Raw genomic sequence first — 17,308 nt, 5'->3', positions numbered from 1 at the left:
CCACCCCAAAACCCGGCGTATAATTTGCGATTTGTGGTCTCCTCCGAGCTTTTCTGACGACGAGCGCGATTCATTAGTAATTGACCGCAGCAGCCTCGCTCATGAAACATTAACACGCTCGTGGTGAATAATTGATTAATGATATGAGGCCGTCTGCAGCGGCGTTCCGACAATAAGCGCGGCGGCCGGAGCGCGGCAGCCCCGAAAACACGCACGCGTCGCGCCACTCTGTCGTTTTTCGCTTTATCGCTCGCTCATCGTTTCATTTCGATGCATTATCGCATATTCCCGCGGCGCCGTCTCTTATATTGGATGACGTTGAAGATTAATTTGCTGATTGCAAAAAAAAAAAAAAAAAGTATTTTGGAACGTGCAGCACCGTATCAAAAAAGTCCTTTCCGTTTTCCACGTGTACAAACGATGTCGCAGATCCATTTTTGTCAAGAAAATCACCACAATAATTGATTAACATTAAATTATGACCCACGGCAGAGCCCCTGCATACTTGGGAGTTTAGCACCCAGGGATTTATTTATTCACAGATTTTTTTCCCCAAATTTTTGGTCATTTTTAATTTTTATCTATTTTTATTAATAATTTTAATATATATGACGTTTGTTTTCAAAACGAGACATTGGCATTTTTTTCAGATTTACGAAACTCGCGCCAAAATTATCCAGCTCCGAATGGATAATTTTGGCGCGAGTTTCGTAAATCTGAAAAAAATGCCTATGTCTCGTTTTGAAAACAAACTCTTCATATATATATATATATATATATATATATATATGCTCATTGATGGCTGAACCCAGCTTTTCATGAGTTTTTTATTTTTGTTTAAAAAAAAAAAAATTCTATATGGATTTTCACTATGGCGGCACGGTGAATCAGCTGGTAAAGTGTTGGCCTCACAGTTCTGAGGACCCGGGTTCGATCCCGGCACCACCGGTGTGGAGTTTGCATGTTCTCCCCGTGCCTCTGTGGGTTTCCTCCCACGTCCCAAAAACATGCAACATTAATTCAACACTCTAAATTGACCATAGGTGTGATTGTGAGTGCGACTGGTTTTTTTTTTTTTTTTTTTTCTATGTGCCCTGCGATTGCCTGGCAACCAGTTCACGGTGCACCCCGCCTCCTGCCCGGTGACAACTGGGATTGGCTCCGGCACTCCCCGCAACCCTCGTGAGGATAAGCAGCAAAGGACGGATGGATGGATTGTCATTATTCGCGGTGCAGATCTTTTGAAATTGTGTGAACGCCCCGCCTCACATTAATGAAGGAATGAATAATCCTAAATCAATGTTTCAGGGAAAAAAATTGTATCCTGGCAGGCGGTATGAAGTCTTCAGTCTGAGCATGAACAAAATTTGTTGTACATTTATTTCAAAATCATGTTCTTTTTATGTATTTTGAGTTACTAAAGAAGAATCACCAAATTTCAGCGTGAAAGAAAAGGAAGACATTAGCACAAACTGATTGCTGTTAAACATCAAAAGGGAAAAGTGTTTGTTTATTCATCTTTCCATTGGGTGAGATACCTATCCTCACAAGGGTCATCGTGGGAGTGCTGGAGACAATCCCGGCTTTCATCGGGCAGGAGGCGGGGAACATCCTGAACTGGTTGCCAGCCAATCGCACGGCACATCGAGACACAACAGTCACAATCACACCTAGGGGCAATTGAGTGTCCAATTAATGTTGCATGTTTTTGGGATGTGGGAGGAAACCGGAGTGCCGGGAGAAAACATCCGAACTCCACACAGGGAGGGCTGGGATTGAACCCGGGACCTCAGAACTGTGAGGCCAGAACTGTGCCACCCGGGTTTGTTTCGGCCCGGCTTAAAAATGTCCTTCAGGCGACTGGAAGGTGCATCTCTAGTAACGGCCAGCAGGTGGCGACCTCAGAGATGACAAACACATTCAATGAGAAATTGACCATACTTGACTCGTTGGCGAACTAAAAATGTCTCAGTCAATATCAATATACATTTAATGATGGATTTCTCCTATAATCAGTCTTGCTCCTTGTTTTTTCCCCCCATGTTGCTTCGTATCCTGCTAAGTTATATAAAAAAAAAAAATCTGAGCACTTTGTTCTAGCTGATAGTTTGGCGAGCTTTGCTGGAGTCGACCTGACATTTTGTTTAGTTTATATAAAGAGGAAAGAAAAACAACGTCTGTGATGAGCACCAAAGTTCTTATAAATGTGTAAAACGGTCCATTTACTTCCTCTAAATTGGGGTACACGCATGCCAACCATTAAATATGAGCAACCCGAATTGGCCAAGGCCCAATTGTGGGATGAATAGTATTCACTTTTTGGATATTATTTCAATTATTCTTAGAAAGGAAAGGAAAGGAGCTCACCCATAGTTTTAATATTTCATCGTGTCATTTTTGTATATATATATATATATATATATATTTTTTTTTTAGAATATATATATATAATATTATTATATTTATATAATATAATAATATTACCAATAATAAAATATATTTTTTTAATATATATTATAATATATATATATATATATATTTTTTTTTTCCTGAACTACATACATATTACATCCTCATGACAAAATGAAATCGTGATAACGACATTGACACCGATGATGACGACGGCGGGGAAGACGAGAGCTGACCTGTCAGGCTGAGGGACGAGCGAGCTATTCGCAGACGGCCCAAAAGTCAGCGCCGGCGAAACGGAACCGGGACCAGTCGCCGCAGTGATGAACGGGCGGCGCGCTCGCTACTTAAAATCCGCTAATGATCGGCACGTGCGCGAGTCCCGTCTCGCAAAGGAGGGCCCCGCCGTTCGAAATCACACGTTTTTAATATTTCATCGTTCCGATGGGAACAAATGTTTCTTTCGCGGCGGGCCCCCAAAGGAGCAATCCAAAGTGATACTTCTACACATGTAGTTGTAACTCGACTTACTAGTAGCCCCACCAAGCAAGTTTTCCAAGTTTCGAAGTGTTGCGCTACTTCACAACATCTGCCCACCGTCAGTTCACGTGTTTGACTGGTGGTGGTGGTGGTGGTGGGGGGGGTGTTACCTCCCCCCCCCACCACCTAAAAATGGATCCCACAAAAGCGATTTCTGAAAAGAAGCGGCTGATGTTCAGTGAATTAACGCACAAACGAGCGAGAACGAACGAGATGCGCGGAGTGAGTTGATGAAAATCAGCAATAAGGGGTGTCAAAATAATTTCTGGGAAGCTGGAAAAAACATTGGGTTAACCCATTCGTGGGCAGCGTCCCATTTCTGGGACATCATGATTTTTTTTTACATTATATTTATATTATATCCTTCAGTATATCAAAATATTGAAGTGTTTTAATGTGATTCTGGTTTTTGGGACGATCTGCGAAGAAAACGCAAGTGGGCGAGATTATAAATTAGTAAAGTTATCATATAACTTAACCATAAACGAAAAAGAAGTGTTATTTCCTTGATTGTGGCCTGTTAGGAGACTTTTATCTCAATAAGGCAAAAAAATTGCCAGCCTGCCGATGAATGGGTTCACTTCAATGGGTGTTTTTATGGCATCTAACACTGTATGCAGTATAGTATGTTTCTTATTAAAAAAATACATGCAGAAAAAAATTGTGTACGCTGTTTCATTTAAAGCATGAAACGGATTAAAGGCATTTCCATTTATTTCAATTGGGAAAGTTGATTTGACTTAAGAATATGCTCATGGAATTAATTCAACTCATATATCAATATATTTTTTTTGCATATTATGTTTGAAACACAATCATTTTGACATGAAATTTGGATTATATATATACATAAAAAAATGAATCATTTTGGTTGGACATTTTGCCTTGAATTTTTGAACCATTCTTCAATGGAAAAATAAACTATCTTTAACATTTTAACAGGAATTTTTAAACCAGCTATGTGACAATTTTTTTGTTCGACATTTATATTTTTTAGATTTTTTTTTTCAAACATTTTTTAGATATGTAAATTTATAAAGACATACATGAAACACTAAGAATGGCGTGAAGCGCGGAATGAATTTTCCAGATTTTTTTTTTTTTTTAAAGAAGTTAAACATTGAATTATGGTATCGAAAAATAAAATTTGGGTTTCACATTTGCCGTGACTTTCCCATCAGTTTGAATAACAAATTATGAAGAAAAATTTTCAAGTCCTGTTGCCAAAACACTCCTACAAAGTAAAATATTAGCCTGATGTTTTCACCCTATTGTAATGTGCTACGCGCGTATGCGGTCATTACCTGCCACAAGATTCTGCTGTCTCTGGCGACACGCATGCTTGAACAGCGTCCAAATCCCCCCCCCCCCCCCCCCGTCCATTAATCTCCCATCTGCTTCATTATCACAGTCGCTATTTACGAAACCTCCAGCCGACCCTCTCAACATTTTTGCGTCGCCTCGCTCAAGGTGGCACACAAAACAAAGTTGGGAAAGGACGGCCGGAGACAAAGGGACGCTTTTTTTGGCACGGGCGGCGCCCGCGAGTTCCCCGGGTTTTCGCGCCGCTATTTCCGGCATCTCCTCGCGATGGCCGCCGTGACGAGCTTTGAGGCGACGCCCGGGTTGGAACTTGGCAGCCGAGAGGCCTTTTTCTGTTATCGACGCTCCGTGCTGTGCTAGAAACTTCCCGTGTTTATCGTAGGATGACAGGTTGCGCTCGCTGGAATCCCAAACGCTACTGTGCTCAAAATAATAAAAAAAATGTAAAAAAAAAAAAAAAAATGAAGAAAGGGGAACACGTTGACAAGCAAATGTGTGTCCTGGATGCAGGGAGCACGAAGGATGCAGGATCATATGTTTATTTTGGCTTGAAATATGGCAGGAAGTTTCAAGGCTGGTCTGAAAATAAATCATCTGATGTTGAAATATGTCATGAATGCTTTGCATGAAGAGTGTATCCAATGGGTCATGTAATATGTACTCTATTTTTGACAATGTGTTGTTAAATCCTCTCTCATTTAATATCGACAATTATGAATTTTCAGGGGCGCTGCCATTTTCGCGAGTCACATGACCTACGTGCGCGGATGTGACGTGTACCGTGCCGCAACAAAGGCTCGATTACGTGGGACACCCGGCGCCGATTTCTCGTATTTATCCTCATCTGATACCAGCGGCCGAAATGAGTTTCCTCCGCATTTTGAGCAGTTCACAGCCGAGTGTGAAGCGGCTGGGATGAGAATCAGCACCTCCAAATCCGAGACTATGGTCCTCAGTCGGAAAAGGGTGGGGTGCCCTCTCCGGGTCGGGGATGAGGACCTGCCCCAAGTGGAGGAGTTCAAGTATCTTGGGGTCTTGTTCACGAGTGAGGGAAGAATGACAGACGGATCGGTGCAGCGTCTGCAGTGATGCGGACTTTGTATCTGTCCGTTGTGGTAAAGAGGGTGCTAAGTTGAAAGGCGAAGCGCTCAATTTACCAGTCGATCTACGTTCCTAGACTCACCTATGGGCTGTGGGTCGTAACCGAAAGAACTAGATCTCGGATACAAGTGGCCGAAATGAGTTTCTTCCGCAGGGTGTCCGGGCTCTCCCCAAGAGAACTGGTGAAAAGCTCGGTCATCCGGGAGGGGCTCAGTGTCGAGCCGCTGCTCCTCCGCATTGAGAGGAGCCAAATGAGGTGGCTGGGGCATCTGATTCGGATGCCTCCCGGACGCCTCCCAGGTGAGGTGTTCCGGGCACGTCCCACCGGAAAGAGACCCCGGGGACTACCCAGGACACGCTGGAGAGACTACGTCTCTTGGCTGGCTTGGGGAACGCCTCGGGATCCCTCCAGAAGAGCTGGAAGAAGTGGCTGGGGAAAGGGAAGTCTGGGTATCCCTGCTGAAGCTACTTCCCCAACGACCCGACCCGGAAAAGCGGTAGATAATGGATGGATGGATCCTCATCTGATGAAGAAATACCAGTATCGGTTGATCTGGAAGGCGGAGGAATACTTCCGTACAGATTTGAACCTGTGGCTTTAATTAATGTTGAATATACAGATGGTTCTTTGGGCGGAATGATGCGGAGTCTGACTACTCGGAGGCCTACGTGCGACATAAGTGCGTAAACAAAGGCCCCCGGGAGCTCCGGGCCGGCAGTCGTGGATGGTTCTTCGGACGGGAATGACGCGGAGTCTGACGAGCGACCTCCAGTGGCTGGCCGTGAGCCGAGCTTCGACGGCGGCGGAGGCCGTTAGCCCCAGACGCCGAAGTTAGGCTAAAGGCCTCCACCTCCACCGAAAATCGGCTAAAGGCTTTCACTGCCGCCAACGGCGGGTCGCGAGCTGAGCTTCCAGGCGGCCGAGGCCTTTAGCCCCGGACGCCGAAGCGCGGCTAAAGGCCTCGGTTTTCCTAAAAATCCGTTTTCGAACGAAGATTTCGAAATTTTTTTTACTTTGGTTTTCGAATGAAAACTGGTATTTGAACGCCCCGATAGTTTAACCCACACACTCCTCTGCACGCGGACGTGTCCCGGTAGTGACTTTTTTTTTGCTTCCAATTGAGCAATATGAACCCCCGATCATGGTTCCAAAGAAGGCAAGTGGAACTGCTGGTGCTGAATAACGGAAAGGGGTGCATAAAACTGTCGACTTCAAGAAGGATTTGATAGCCGAGCACAAATCTGGTGTGCGCGTTTCTGAGCTATCGAAGGAGTACGGCATGGCGAAATCGACGATCAGCGCCATTCTGAAACAAGGATGCCCTCAAAGCGAGTGACCAACAACCGTGTTGACCAGGCAGAGGCCACAGATCTTGGAGGTTTTTCGCCAAAGGGGAGGCTGCAAGTTCGGACCAGGCTGCCGCGCAAGACAGTTGATTGTTTTGCATTGCTTTTTTCTTTTGTTCCATTAACTCCTTTCCTCTAGTTGCAAGTTAAATTTTTTTGTACACGTTACTTTCTGTGTGAATAAAAAACAATTTTTCAGTCCCCCCCCAATATTGCTTGTTTAAAGTTATTCTGCACTTTCGTTAATAAAATAAAGTCGCTGCAGATACGGCAATGCACTCCCACTCTACCATACATTTTAGGTAAAAAAATAAATGTATTTCTTATATGATTTAATTATATAAAGTATTTAAAATATGTGTTTGCAGTTTATTATCAGTCCTTTAAAAAAACTATTTTTTAGGCTTGGAACACATTATTTAATTTTCCATTCATTGTAATGGGAAAACACGCTTCGGATTTTAAACGTTTCACGTTTCAACCGGCCTCCTGGAACGGACTGTGGTCGAGAACCGAGACACCGCTGTACTGTAGTTAGAAAGCAAAATCTGGGATAAAGTTTCTTCACCAGTTTGAAAAACACTTGACAGCTGCTTTCAGACATCTCAAAAACGATAAATACAATTCAACAACTGTCCTGAAAGCCGTCAAACTGCTTGTTTGAAAAACAAATTTGAAAAAAAAAAAAAAAAGCGCAATAAAATTGTCTTGTGTTGTCAATTTTCAAGACGGCCGGTTCAAAAAGGAAGGGCTCTCGTACGGCAATTTGCGTTTTGTTTGCCACCCTTTTCGATCGTGCGGCTTTTTAAGGAGCGCACACTTAGACGGCGCCATATGCGCCAGCTTGTGTTGGCGTGTAATTACCTGTGCGATTTTATGCGAACGGTTAACCGAGGCAATGGAGCCGTTTGGGGAAAATGAACTTTTTAAGCGCTGAATAAGTGGAGTCATTTCCTTCTTCTGTCTTTCTATCGATTTTTTTTTTTTTTTTTAGTTTTTTGGATGTGAAAGGAAAGCAGCCGGAATATTAGGTACACACGTGAATTGCAAATCCTCCGAACCCACGTTCATAATCCAAAACAACTTTCCCAATTGAAATGAATGGAAATGCCATTCAACCGTTACGGCCACCTAAAAACATTTTTTTTTTTTAAACTTTATGCTTTAATTCAGGGGTGCACAGAAGGGGGGGGGGTAATGATGCTCCCAAACCGTTTTCAGGTTAATGTTATGTTGCCTCCTATATTTAAAATACAGAATTAGCTTTTTGTGCACTGTATTGTCTGTGCTTTCATCCTAGATCAGGATCAGTTTCTCATCCTGCACTTTCTAACTTGGCTCGACACCAGACTTTTCCCACTCGGAAAAGAGAAAATCTCGTCCAGTTTAACCACTTTTTCTTCGATTATTCACATATTCCGACAGTCATTGCATCTTAAAACAGCAGCATTTCTTTAACTTTTAACAGCCAGCCTCTCCCGAGCGACCAACAGGAGGGTTGGGGGGTGATGATGCTCCCAAACTGTTTTAAGGTTAATGTTATGTTGCCTTCAATATTTAAGGTACAGAATCAGCTTTTTGTGCACTGTATTGCGTGTGCTTTCATCCTGGATCAGGCCGTGCCAAGGTGGAATTTTAAAATGACACACCATCTCATCCTGCACTTTCTACTTCGGCTCCAGACCGGACCTTTCCCACTCGGAAAAGAGAAAATCTCAACCAGTTTCACCGCTTTTTCTTCGATTATTCACATACTCCGACAGTCAATGCATCTCAAAACGACAGCATTTCTTTTTCAACTTTCTCCGTTAATATCAAAAGTAAACGTAAGCAGCATGTCTAGCTCGTCTTTTCACTACGTTGCCCGGACTGTGGAGCTAACGAAAGCAGCATTGATGGGGCTGCGTAAGTACTGTAACATTTGTAATTATGAGTGTAGGTCTTTAAGAGCGGGGGCGGGGGAGTGTAAGGTGGTTAGCAGCGGTCGACGTTAGAAAAAGTTCCGTGTGCTGCCTAAAAGAAACCAGTGGCTTTTTTACAGTACGTATGGGAATTGTGCCATTGGATGTACCAACCAGTCATCCCTCACTCATTGAATCACATTGCAAAATGCCATAAACTGAATAGCTGGATGTTATGCCTTCAATTTGCATTGGATTATTATTTTTTTGCGCGCAACGCAGACTTGAACTGGTGTCTCTGCTTCCTTTTTTGTCCTGTTTAATGAATGTCTAATTGGTGAACCTGACAGTTGGCGTCTTCGCGATCGGCCAAAACTGCCCTACTTTAGTTCAATGGGCAGGACTCACGTCTTAGTTCCCAGCTCTTACGTTCTTAGGACCCACGGTTAAAAAAAAAAAAAAAATTAAATGGGACTGAGCAGACAGACTGTGGCATCGGTATTTCGATCTGCGCTTTTAGGCGGCGCGGCCAAGTGAGTAAAATCTGGTGTTGGACTCACTTAGATTGGCAGCCACTTCACCGTGATCGTAAACTACATGCTCCTTGCCAGTGTTTTCATTTTGTATCGAAGCGTTTGCCTGTAAAGTGCATCAGCGAATGTGGCTCTCCCCGAAGAAATACGGTTTGAATCTCGAGGAGTGATATCCCCCGTACGTCGCTCAAGACGCTATCCGTGTACTCCGCTTAAGAATAAAAAATAACGAAGGTCGTTGCGCCGATTTACATACGGCGCTCATCTTCCTCGGAAAAGGACAAGTCTCCTATTATTCCCCCTCCACGAGTAGCAGGGGGACCATTTGCAACGCAAGCCGGGACGGGGTGCAAATTCACTTTGCATGCCGGCTCACGGTTGGCGGGGCCGGATCCAAAACAGACCGCCGAGTAGCAGTCTTGATGACGTTCCGGGCCTTCATTTTCTGCACCGTTAAACAGCCCCGTGGGATGTCAAACGCTCCTGCTGTTGCTAATATCATCCAAAAGGTGACACCGCCGCCAGGTAGTCACTTGCACTCGGGTAATTGCATGCTTCGGGCGTACAGCGATGTGAGAAAAGTACTTGCCCTATTTAATGATTTGAGATTTTTTTTTTTTTTTTTTTTCCAAACATATTTTTACACTTAACCGTGACAAATGTTCATTTTCCATCTACGTAGAGACTGTCGCACGTGAAGTTAATTGCGAGATGATAAAATTTATCGAATGGATTTTATGTAGAGGGGAGTAGATGCATTTTTTTCTTTGTATAAATTACATTTGCATACTCCTTCTTCTTCTTTTTCTTTCGGCTTGTCCCGTTAGGGGTCGCCACAGCGTGTCATCTTTTTCCAACTATCTCGTGCATTCTCCTCTCTAACACCCGCTGTCCTCATGTCCTCCCTCACAACATCCATCAAACTTTTCTTTCATTTGCGTACTCCAAAAGTGACCAAAAAAAAAAAAAATATTTTCTGATTTGCTTTCTATTGATGAAGAAAATTATACAGACATTCATGGGCAGGGTGACAATTTTTTGCCTTATTGAGGTAAAAGTCTCCTTACAGGCCACAATCAAGGAAATCACACTTCTTTTTCGTTTATGGTTAAGTTATATGATAACTTTACTAATTTATAAGCTCGTCCCACTGCCTGCAAGAGGGTACTTGGGTTTTCTTAGTAGATTGTCCCAAAAACCAGAATCATAATCAGATTAAAACATTTCAATATTTTGTTATACTGAAGGATATAATGCCTGAAAATCTGAATGTCCCAAAAATGGGACGCTGCCCACGAATGGGTTAATTCATGAATATGCAAGGAAATCAACAGTGGTGCTAAAGCAGAGTCTTGTGGCACACCTTTACAGACATCCAAGTAACTTGATTGGCAACCGTTTGCCCCCACTGCTCGAGTCCTGCAAGATAGTTTGTAGAAATATTACGATCAAACTATACACGAATGTTGTAGTAATGAAATATTTAAACATTTTAATTTCAATCATTTTGGGTCACTTCAGGAAAAAATCATCACAGTGACAATCTATATGAAAACCAAATGCAGTTTCTAGATGATGTTTTAATTGGTTATGAGACGAAAATTCAAAACCACGTAAGTGCCGCTCATCGGACGCGTACGCTCAGCGCAGCCCTGCCTACCTTACGCAAAGCCGTCACTGGGGCGTAGTTAGCATAATTCAGTTTACGTTATCCTGCGTCTTGCAAATCAAATCTGTTACTGAATTTTCCGGGGTGCGTCTGAGGCGCTGATCAAAATCTTTTCCCCCAGCATTTTGTTGCACATCAGAATGTTCACCGTCACGATGCTACACGTTGACTTCTTATTGTGCAGTCAGGCCACCTTTGCGGGTGTGCGCGCGTGTTTACGCTCGAGGGTAAACAGGCGAACTGACGTTGATGCGCAGGCTGAAGCGAACGTACGTCAGGCATCAATATTTTGTCAGGCGCTTTGAAAAAGTCTTCCAAATACCCGACAGCGAAAAATAGCAATCTGCACGGCTTCTTTTGTCACCCACGCGCTTTCCTTGTGCGTTCATTTTGGCTTAAATTTGAGTCACGAGGTCCTGGGCGGGGATATTTTGAAAGTGGCAGGAAACGACCGCCTTGGCTTCGCTTCCAGCTCTCTTGCGCGCAGCAGTCACGTCTCGGAGAGGTCAGGACCGAGTGGGATGTGCGATGTAGGCAGCGTTGGCCCGAGTGTGCGCAAACGCTCGCACGTCGGGCCAGCAAATTTGAAAAAGATGATTTGTGTGTGGGGGGGGGGGAATTCCGAGATGGATTTTGGATCTAATTTAAGCGCGTCAGATAATTTGCAGTGAGATTTCAGTGAGATGGCAAGGAAAGAGGACAATCGGTTGGGTGGGCAGGTAGAGACAGACGAGGAGGAAGGATAAGCTTCAGGCGAAAGGCGGACTACACCCTGAACTGGTTACCAGTCAGTCACAGGGCAAATATTGACACTATCACTGAGCAGGAATCAATCCCACGGGCGTGTGTACCACTACACCATCAGAGTGTCCAATAAATGTTGCATGTTTTTGAGATGAGGGAGGAAACCGGAGTACCCGGAGAAAACCCACGCAGGCACTGGGGAGAATATGCAAACTCCACACAGGCGGGTCCGGGATTGAACCCGGCACCTGAGAACTGTGAGGCCAACACTTTCCAGCTGAGCCACCATGGCGCCCAATCACAGAATATCAGTATAATTTGTTTTTAGTGAACAAAATCCATCCAGCCATTTTCTTTTCCACTTATCCTCACGAGGGTCGTGGGGAGTGCTGGAGCCTATCCCAGCTGTCAATGGGCAGGTGGCTGGGTACACCCTGAACTGGTTGCCGGCCAATTGCAGGGCACATGGAGACAAACAGCCACGCCCACAATCACACCTTGGGTCAATTTAGAGTGTCCAATTCATGTTGCACGTTTTTGAGATGTGGGAGGAAACCGGAGTGCCCACCCGGAGAAAACCCACGCAGGCAGGGAAGACATCGAACTCGGGTCCTCAGAACTGTGAGGCCAACACTTTCCAGCTGAGCCACTGTGCATATCCATCCATCCACATTTTTTGCCGCTTACCCTCACGAGGGTCGCGGGGAGTGCCGGAGCCTATCCCAGCTGTCAACGGGCAAGAGACGGACAGGGAACACCCTGAACTGGTTGCCAGCCAATCGCAGGGCACATAGAGACAAACCGGAGCCCCTGGTGAAAACCCAGGCAGGCACGGGGAGAACATGCAAACTCCACACTGGCGGGTCCGGGACTGAACCCGGGTCCTCAGAACTGTGAGGCCAACGCTTTACCAGCTGATCCACCGTGACGCCAAGAAAATAAAGAACTAAAATGGAAGCGACCAAAGCATCGGGACCGCAACACGCGGGGGGAACCCATCCCATTTATCTACGTACTTCAGTCTCACCCGCTGCTCAATCCGTTTAAGAAAATCCGCTGACGTGAAGGAAGCAAGAGACGGCGTTGAGGTCACAAAAAACAGCCGTCTTCTTCCGTAGCGCGCGAGCAACACCAATCAGACGGAGACCGAAATAGCACGACCAATTAGAAGGCTGCACCTTAGACGGGCTTTGTCATTTTAACGTAGCAACACGTTTGCGGCGTCTTACACAACAGAACCCGTTGAGGCAAAAATACGCAGACTTCACACCTACAAATGTAGAAGTGAAAAAGGAGCAAAGGTGACGCGTCTTCCGAAAACAGGAACAAGGGCCAGTTGTCTAAAATCAACGCGACGTTACAGAAAAGGTCGCGCAAGTGCAAAAAAAAAAAAGATGACACACACAAAGCGTTCGTTTCATAAGATCCGTCTGATACGCAGCCGCTCGGGTGGAGCGAAAAATAAACCATGTCGGGAATTTAACTCATTCACTGCCGTTTAAATTCAGCAACCGAAATGCAGCCGTTTAACCGCCGAATATTCATCGGATACATTTTTCCGTGGGCGAGGGCAGAAGAGAGTCTCGCCCAGCTCATCTGTGAAATCCAGCCTTTGACCTAACTGTAATGATGAATAAGTGACCCTAGATGGCGGTGATGGAAGACTTTGGATTTGAGATCAGCACAGATTTCGAGTCGAAGATGAAGACGTTATTCACGTCAGCACTTGAACCAAGTATGTATTTGTATAGTATTAACATTGCATGCGTCATTGTAGTTCATGCAAAGTGTGCGGAAATAAGGCGAGAAGATATGAATCACTTCATATCATGAATGTTGAACACCGTATACAAAAACCACAGACCCTGAATGCGAGCTGAAGCGGCTTCTTAGTCATTAGTAGATAAATGATCATGTTGTTTATGAGAAAATAAAATGTTTAAATGTGTAATACTCACGTGATCATAAAAGTTGACGTCAATTGCAAGTGAACATCCAATTTGGAATACGAATCTACATGGAATATTAATGGAAGTCAACCATAACTTTTGAATCTTATCCGTACTTCTTTGTCTTGTCGTAAATATGCGTAACGCTTCGGCCTGGGAGCGAATTACCGCGTCATGTGAAGAAAATAAGCAAAAATATCGGAACCGTTTCGGTGCAGACGCGAATAAAATTGCGACTTCCCGAGCGCTGACACGCGAGTCAGTCGAGTCAGTCTTCAATGGGGGGGGGGGGGGATCAAGGTGACGATGAAAGAGCCCCGCCGCTCTTTTAAAAGAGTGCATGGCTGTGGGCCATGTTGATCAGATGAATGACACGACCCCCCAACCCCCCAACCCCGAAACCCACCCTTTCCCTGTCAACCAAACGCTAGAATGACTCACGCGCTAAAAAAAAAAAAAAAAAAAAACTCAGGAGAAAAAATGTCAAAAACATTCTCTATCCATCGCTGCACAACAAAAGATGATCCCACAATGCTTTAAAATAATTTCAAACTCATCTTACATTAAACTTAAAGTAAATGCTGCTCAGAAGGGAAAAAAAATGGTGACGACTTGCTGTAACTTCTGCTAACAACCCAGGCTAAACTTAGCTCCGTCCTGACAGTCAAAGAATGAAAAAAATGATATAGTTGCGACGTGTCACTTCTACAAACTTCCTTGAGAAAAAAATGCTACTTTAGGCTGCAACTATCTATCCATCCATGCATTTTCCTTGCCGCATATCCTCACGAGGGTCGTGGGGCGTGCCGGAGCCTATCCCGGCTGTCAACGGGCAGGAGGCGGGGTACGCCCTGAACCGGTCGCCAGGCAAACGCAGGCCACACAGAGACAACCAGCCGCACTCACAATCACACCTATGGGCAATTTAGAGTGTTCAATTAATGTTGCATGTTTTTGTGAAGTGGGAGGAAACCGGAGTGCTCACCCGGAGAAAAGCCACGCAGGCACGGGGAGAACATGCAACTCCACAGAGGCGGGGCCGGGATCGAACCCTGGTCCTCAGAACTGTGAGGCCAACGCTTTACTAGCAGATCCACTGTGCCGCCTGGGCTGCAACTAACATTTAGTTACATAATCGATTAATCTTGAGCATTTTTTTTTTTCAAATCATGGAAGAATCCGATGGAAAAAAAAATGTAATTTCCACCCCTCAAAATACAGGACAATCTAACTGACAGTTCCAGAAAATGCACAAAGAAATTAATTATGATTCAGTTACGGTTAAAATGTAGCGCGTCCTTTTCCAACATCAAAGCAGATGTTTGCAAATGTATTATAATTATTTCGATTCAACACAAAGATAATCAGTCTGCTTTCACGGAGGATGACAGAAACCGCTAAATATTTACCGTTTTGAGTCTGTAATTCACAGCAGCGCCGCAGTTTGAAGTTAAATAAGATCTCGAATTGATCAATTATCAAGGTAGCTGTCGATTAATTTCCCAATTGATTAGCTGTGGATTACCCAATTAGCTGTCGCCGCTCAAGTTCCACACTTTTTATTTAGTGCATACAGGAAAGAACGGCAATTGGCCTCAACACTTACTGTATGCAGCTTTTGTCAAGAGCCATCGGTGCAGGGGTGGACCCAAATGCAGGACTCCGAGACGCGAGCATGATGTTAGCCGTGGTTTAGTCAAGGAACAGGGTCACACCTAAGCAGTCCGAGAAGGCAAGAGGCACAAAACGGTAAGCAAAGGCAGGATCCAAAAAGGTGCAACGAGGTCTGATGACTGGGAGACAAACTAGGAAACACGAACTACGACTCGACTATGACTATGAAACATAAACTACGACAGGACAAAACTGTGGTGGCACAGAAACGCTGTGACGAGGATAGCTCAACAGTACACTATTCTCAGTGGTGAAGATTCCTACTGTCAGTGAATACAACTCACTAACTCAGGGCAACGAACTGGCAAATGCCAGTGACAAAAAAACTCCAACTTAAATGCCCGTCTAATTACAGTCCCAATGTGAAACAGCTGTGAGCGGTGACAAGTATCACCGCCCAGAGCAGCAGCGTGGCCACGCCCCTCATGACATTTTTCTTACATCCACGCAACCATTTCACTACTGAGCAACTACAGGTATATACCATAATTTCCAGCGTACGAGCTGAAACTTTTTTCACACGCATTCAACCCTGCGGTTCATGCGGCGATGCGGCTAATTTGTGGATTTTTTCTAGCGGCCGCAAGGGGGCAATCGAGCAGAAAAGGTAAGAATGAGACTGGTGGAATATATGTGTCAAGGAAGTGACTTTAATCGGCCTTGTTAGCGCTGTGCTCGTGTGTTGCTGCTGCGTTACTGCCGCTCCTCAGTGGTATTTACTGCTAAGTTTTATTTTAACCGGGCCTGTTAGCACTAGCATTAGCACGAGCGTTAGCGCTGCACTAGCGTTGAACTCTTTCTGTGTACCGTATTTCTTGGTAAATATCTCGTGTTTCAATGTGGATTTCAAATTGGGGCACTTGCAGCTTTTACACAGTTGCGGCGTATGTATGTACCAAATGGTATTTCCTTTACAAATGTACTCGGTGAGTCTTATAACCAGGTGCGCTCTGTAGGGCGGGAATTACGGTACTAGGCTTCCTAAACGACTATCGTAACCTAACTCGATACCTACCTTGCCTTCGTACTTGCCACGAAACGTGTATCTAGCGACATCTCTTCCCTAGTTGACGAACACACCAAGTGACAAAGCTGCGTCTCCAGTGTTCTGCCGCGAAGTTCGGGGGTGGGGGTGGGGGGGGGGTAGGGGGTGCGACAATCAGGAAAAGTTAAACTTTGAGTTAAATTCTCGCTCAAATTCAAAGCGTCGGCGGGTTACTTGGGTTCAGCGCTGGCTCCCGCTCTGTCTTTCTCCGCCGTTCCTTCTCGACGTTTCATGTGGCAACAAAGCCATCCGGCGGCGTGCAACACTCGGGTTGGCGCCGCCGCCGCCGCCGCACTTCAAACACGTCGCATCACGATTCCCCGAACATGTGCGCTGGAGAAACACACAAGCGCACCAGCTGAACACACACACACACTACTTAGTGTCTTGCCTGAGAGCTTCACCTGTTTGGATACGCACCACTTGGAATGGAAGTGATCGAATTATGACTCGGCACGTAGAACAGTTTGCTGGATTATCTACCATGCCCAAGGAACAGCCCATGTACTGTATAAGTCGGATGTAGGATAGCGCGTATCCTGCCGTACCCGCAATATGTACCTCACGGACTTACCGAACCCACCTGCCTTTCCACCCTACCTAAAGTTTTAGGCTGATCGGAAATCATCTTTTCCGGAAAACTTTATCCGCTTTTTGAACGGGAGAAAGAGTGAAACTCTCAAATGAAAATGCCACAGTAATTCCCTTTATAAAACTAAATCCATTTCAAGATATAAAGTTTTGAACATTTCATTATGTTTTCATACAATACAGCGCTACCTTTCTTCAGTTCGCCAAAAACCTTTTTTGGTAAGCAGCAAATTACTGTGATTTGACATAGCGCTCAGAAATCTGCACAGTCGAGCATGAAAAATCCCGCGCGTAAAATTTGTTACGAGTAGAAATGTATAGATATTGAAAGACGTCGCTTATTTTGTGTAGTCTTGACCAATGTTCCCTCGAAGCTGCGCCACCGCGCAATTGCGCACTTGTCGCGCACGTGAAAACCGATCCAGCGCAGTGAAGCACAGCCTGACGTCACGGTCTCTAACAACAAGCTGCTGCTCAGCCTA

General features: G+C 44.9%; 1 protein-coding gene across 7 annotated transcripts in view; it reads right to left on the bottom strand.

Moving 5' to 3' along the window:
• Positions 1–17,308, bottom strand: part of grm3 (glutamate receptor, metabotropic 3) — a 90,516-nt gene that overhangs the window by 57,383 nt on the left and 15,825 nt on the right. For all 7 annotated transcript variants that reach the window (XM_061823132.1, XM_061823136.1, XM_061823130.1 and 4 more), the window contains 3 exons: positions 16,410–16,568; positions 16,206–16,298; positions 15,123–15,231 (listed from right to left, as the gene is read on the bottom strand). The gene's annotated coding sequence lies outside the window, so the exon portion shown is untranslated. The remainder of the gene's footprint in view (positions 1–15,122; positions 15,232–16,205; positions 16,299–16,409; positions 16,569–17,308) is intronic.

This window comes from Syngnathoides biaculeatus, chromosome 6, assembly GCF_019802595.1.
Source record: "Syngnathoides biaculeatus isolate LvHL_M chromosome 6, ASM1980259v1, whole genome shotgun sequence".
Classification (NCBI taxonomy): Eukaryota; Metazoa; Chordata; class Actinopteri; order Syngnathiformes; family Syngnathidae; genus Syngnathoides; species Syngnathoides biaculeatus.
This window is presented reverse-complemented; position numbering and strand designations above follow the sequence as displayed.